At 33.2% G+C, this 5799-nt stretch overlaps 2 non-coding genes across 2 annotated transcripts; one reads left to right on the forward strand and one right to left on the reverse strand.

The window, feature by feature from the left end:
• Positions 1-3839: 3839 nt before the first annotated feature.
• TRNAF-GAA (transfer RNA phenylalanine (anticodon GAA)) lies at positions 3840-3912 on the reverse strand. The gene has a single exon. It is a non-coding gene; the product is annotated as a tRNA-Phe (tRNA).
• Positions 3913-5515: 1603 nt separating this feature from the next.
• TRNAT-UGU (transfer RNA threonine (anticodon UGU)) lies at positions 5516-5588 on the forward strand. Its single transcript has one exon. It is a non-coding gene; the product is annotated as a tRNA-Thr (tRNA).
• The last annotated feature ends 211 nt before the right edge of the window (positions 5589-5799 follow it).

Genomic DNA, 5799 nt, shown 5'->3' on the forward strand with positions numbered 1-5799 from the left:
AAAAATGAGCCCTATCACATCGATAGATTATAAATCGAATATTATTGATAAGCAATACCAATCAAACAAATCAACAAAATAGATTATAGAATATTCATCTTGACAAGAAATTATCTACATGATAAGATATGTATCACAAGGGCTATAGCTCAGTTGGTAGAGCACCTCGTTTACACGCGCGCCAATGTTTTTCAGAGAAGTACATCATGTAATCAAAAAAGTTGATCTTATTGAGAAATCGATGTCTTACTCTATTACTTTTAGGGAACAAAACAAGAGAACAGTAGCCTGACAAAAAGTTCGGTCCGAATCGAGTGCCCCATTTAGGCACTAAAAAAATCCATCATTGATTTGAGATATTGATAAGGTGAATACCCAGTCTATTCAATGCTAGGCATAATGAGTATCAGGACCTCAAAAAAAATGATCTTTCGTCCTATCTTATGAACAACTTTAAGGTGTATGAAGTTTCATATTTTATTCTTTAAGCAGAAGCAGGACGATAGAGATTCCATTTAACTTAAGTTGATCTAGGTCAGAAGCATACCTACGTCAGGATAACCCCTTCTTTGAAAAACTTTGGTAGTGCTCCGAGATTCGAATCAAAATAATGAATCAGAGCACATGGAACCATCTCCCTTTCTTTCTGTCAAGAAAAAATATGGTAGACTAACTTATTTATAACAGTTAATGAAAGAGCCCAATGCAAAAAAATGCATGTTGGGTCTTTGAAACAGTTCAAATCATTTTGATAATAATAAGTTTGATCTGTTTTACCGAGAAGGTCTACGGTTCGAGTCCGTATAGCCCTATATTATTAATAATTCAAAAATAGAATCGTTTTCCTTTCCTCATTATTGTTTGTATTGTTTGTAATTGGCCACTTGATTTGGTTCATCATTAATGTCTTATCTTTGTAGATGAATTACATATGAAAATTTTCCTATTTTCCCATACAAAATCAAGAAATTAGTAATACTTCTTTTCTTTGGGATACCTACCCAATTCTAGTAAATTTTTGGAGTCAAAATCATGACATGAAACCGGTTAAAAACTCCACCATAACCCAATGCAAATCGAATGCACTAGTAAATCACATGGATCTAGGAACGACTTACTGTATTTTATTTGTGGACAAGCTAGAGTTTGAGAAACGAAGATCTTTGGTAACTTTCATTGTAAACATTCTCAAATAGGCTTTTCTGTTGGTATACCTTATCTAGTAAAGCACAAAACTAAAGTAGTCGTCTTCTCTTTCCTTCTTCAATCACTAAAAGTTCCTAAATGGAAATTCCGACTATATGTATCCTCTCTATATAAATATATAATATTTAATATATATTTATTATGGATATAATAGATATTATATAAATAGGATTATAGTGGATGAATCTTCAAACGAGACATGTACCGATCGACTAATCCGGTATATTTTCCACATTGATAGGAGTACGTTTATGTTTCTGCTTTACGAATATGATATTTTCTGGGTATTTCTAATAATATCAAGTCTTATTCCTATTTTGGCATTTCTAATTTCTGGAGTTTTAGCCCCTCTTAGCAAAGAGCCAGAGAAACTTTCGAGTTATGAATCGGGAATAGAACCAATGGGCGATGCTTGGGTACAATTTAGAATCCGTTATTATATGTTTGCTCTAGTTTTTGTTGTTTTTGATGTTGAAACAGTTTTTCTTTATCCGTGGGCAATGAGTTTTGATGTATTAGGGGTATCCGTCTTTATAGAAGCTTTAATTTTCGTGCTTATCCTAATTGTCGGTTTAGTTTATGCATGGCGAAAAGGAGCATTGGAATGGTCTTAGTTTTTGAATATTCAGACAATTAAAAAAAACATTGAGACAGTTATGAATTCCATCGAGTTTCCCTTACTTGATCGAACAACCCAAACTTCAGTTATTTCAACTACATCAAATGATCTTTCAAATTGGTCAAGACTCTCCAGTTTATGGCCGCTTCTCTATGGTACCAGTTGTTGCTTCATTGAATTCGCTTCATTAATAGGTTCACGATTCGACTTTGATCGTTATGGACTGGTACCAAGATCTAGTCCTAGACAGGCAGACTTAATTTTAACAGCGGGTACGGTAACAATGAAAATGGCTCCTTCTTTAGTAAGATTATATGAGCAAATGCCTGAACCAAAATATGTTATTGCTATGGGAGCATGTACAATTACAGGAGGGATGTTCAGTACCGATTCTTATAGTACTGTTCGGGGAGTCGATAAGTTAATTCCTGTCGATGTGTATTTGCCGGGTTGTCCGCCTAAACCCGAGGCTGTTATAGATGCTATAACAAAACTTCGTAAGAAAATATCTCGAGAAATCTATGAAGATCGAATTAAGTCTCAAGAGGAAAATCGGTGTTTTACTACCAATCACAAATTTCATGTTGGCCCAAGTACTAATACTGGAAATTACGATCAAGGATTACTCTATCAACCATCATCTACTTCAGAGATCATCCCTCCTGAAACTTTTTTCAAATACAAAAGTGCAGTCTCTTCCTACGAATTAGTAAATTAGGCCGTATACTTTTTTTGTACAGAATAACAAAGCAAAGAACGAGTGAATCTTCATCAATTTTTCATTGTAAATGGGAAATACTTATACAAATAAAAATAAAAAAATGGGGGGGGGAGAAGATGCAGGGTAATTTGTCTTCTTGGCTAGTCAAACATGGACTGGTTCATAGATCTTTGGGTTTCGATTACCAAGGAATAGAGACTTTACAAATAAAGCCCGAGGAATGGCATTCCATTGCAGTCATTTTATATGTATATGGTTACAATTATCTACGTTCCCAATGTGCTTATGATGTAGCACCAGGCGGACTGTTAGCTAGTGTGTATCATCTTACGAGAATCGAGTATGGTATAGATCAACCGGAAGAGGTATGCATAAAAGTATTTGCCGCAAGGATAAATCCTAAAATTCCGTCTGTTTTCTGGGTTTGGAAAAGTGCGGATTTTCCAGAAAGGGAATCTTATGATATGTTGGGAATTTCTTATGATAATCATCCACGTCTAAAGCGTATCTTAATGCCTGAAAGTTGGGTAGGATGGCCCTTACGTAAGGATTATATTGCCCCCAATTTTTATGAAATACAAGATGCTCATTAAATAATACGAAACTAATCTTCACTTCGACAACTCAAGATATTCAAATACATTTTTACGTTCTCTTATAGATATAGCATAGTAATTGAAGTCTCATTCATCTTATTATTATTGATTAAAAAAAATACAATTAGAGATTTGGTGAGATTATCCAATTTGTAAGATACTTATTTTGGATGAGCCACAAGCTAATAGGATGAACTAAATGAGTTCTGCATTATGAACTATGTATCACGCATATGACTTATAGATGTGCTTTAAAAAGTCACATAGGGTGAAATGAAGAAATATAATATGAAAAGAGAATCGGATTCTATTTGTACTGTATCTGAGATGAATCTTGGCCATTCCCGCCTTTCAACTCCCCTAGACTAGACTTTTGGGTCTTATAAGGAACTAATTGAAACTTTCAAATATGTATAAAATAGGAATTGAACGCCAGGAGACAGAGTATGAACAAATAAAAAAGAAGAGGAAACAAAAGAAAATTCTTTTCTTTTACATATCTATATACATCCTTTACATATTTCTATAAATATCCTCTTTATCTTTACTTGTCTATTTTCGACATCTATAAATAGAGTAAAAAATATATATAGTTTAGTTAAAGGGTAGATTTCCAGACATCATCATGTATCAGTATTTTTCATGATCTATATTATTAATGAATCCGTAGAATAGATACTCATACAAATTCATGATGTGCCAAGAACCAGATTTGAACTGGTGACACGAGGATTTTCAGTCCTCTGCTCTACCAACTGAGCTATCCCGGCCATTTCCGACACATTATCCTTATTTTAATAGATGACTTTGGTCTATGTCAATTGTAAATAAGAAAAAAGGTATTCCAAAGTCTTCTTTTTGAAGATATACGAAATTTCAGGGCTTGGATAAGCCTTTCGAAGTTTCAGTACAGTAGACAGTTAATCATTCAAATTTCACAGATTACTTGCGCAAGGATGTTCGTTTGTACGTCTATCATATAGAATATATACCACAAGCCTTGTGATAAGAAATCAAATTTCCGCTCAAATACGCTTGTGAAAGAGTCGAATGAATGAGAAACATAACAAAGTCTGAATTGCTAATGAACGGATAAATAATTAAAGAGGCCAACGGGCCTTTTTAGGGTTTTGGGGATAGAGGGACTTGAACCCTCACGATTTTAAAAGTCGACGGATTTTCCTCTTACTATAAATTTCATTTTTGTCGTTATTGACATGTAGAATGGGACTCTATCTTTATTCTATTCGATCTGATTAATCAATTCTTCAAAAGATCTATCAGACTATGATGGAGTAAATGATTTGATCAATGAATATTCGATTATTTTTTCAACTTGTAGATCTTGGAATCGATTCATAACAATTCGTTCATTTTTATATATAATTTTATATATATATATAAATATAAATATAAAAAATTATAGAAATATAAAAAATAGAGATTCGAGTTGTCATTAATCAATATAGTATTTCAGTACGTAATACGTTTATCTTTCATCGTTTCTGGAGTTTCGATGGAAGGATTCATTCCTTTACTAACGCAACGTCGTCAACTCCATTTGTTAGAACAGCTTCCATTGAGTCTCTGCACCTACCCTTTTTTTTCGGAAAAAAGGATTTGGCTCAGGATTGCCCATTTTTAATTCCAGGGTTTCTCTGAATTTGAAAGTTATCACTTAGTAGGTTTCCATACCAAGGCTCAATCTAATTAAGTCCGTAGCGTCTACCGATTTCGCCATATCCCCCTCTTTTAAGATTAGTATCGCATTATGATGTCCTTCCCCGTTTTCTTTCATTTGTATTATACTGGAACCACTCAAGTCATTAGAATACCGATTCCTCTATTGAAAAGTGTTTCCTCCTATTGGATTTCTTGTCTATCTTCTTTCATCTCTCTCTTCTCTATCGGAGACCCATATTTGTTCCGATCCAAAATGATTCTATCATTTCTGTATCTGCAATTCAATATATATCAATATAGATAGATATATGAACATATATATTTGCCCCTCTTTCTATTATTTTTTTAGTAAAAAATTTAATACTTAAACGGTCGATTCCCTTGTTCGTCTTATCTTCCACCTTTCAGAATGAAAACATAGAAACGCTTCATTATCATCTCAATTGCATTAAATGCAATTAAGATTAACACATTAATTATTGATACACATCCATTTGATAAATAGATCAAAATTTTCTATCGCTATATTCTATTAATCGTTATATTAATTATTATGTTCTATAATAGAACAATTCCAATATTGAATATTTATTTGAAATGAAATTAGATTCTATATTCATATTAATTAGGAATAGCTAAGATCCCAGTAATTTAGTAAATTACTATGCATGTAACATTTCTGTTATGTGAGCCCGCTTAGCTCAGAGGTTAGAGCATCGCATTTGTAATGCGATGGTCATCGGTTCGATTCCGATAGCCGGCTTTTCTCTATTGATTTTATTTTTGACATAATTGATAAATCAAATAAATAAAGAAACGACTTCTTACCCTTTTTCAAAGGTCACCGATCTATGATGTCGTAGGAACTTACTTACCTTTATGACTAAAGGAGGGGTTCTATTTCTGTAGAACAAATCAAGAAAGGAACTCTTACTTTTTTATATCATTTACATATACAATAGGATCCGGATATT

This window comes from Cucumis melo, unplaced genomic scaffold, assembly GCF_025177605.1.
Source record: "Cucumis melo cultivar AY unplaced genomic scaffold, USDA_Cmelo_AY_1.0 utg001262l, whole genome shotgun sequence".
NCBI classification, from domain to species: domain Eukaryota; kingdom Viridiplantae; phylum Streptophyta; class Magnoliopsida; order Cucurbitales; family Cucurbitaceae; genus Cucumis; species Cucumis melo.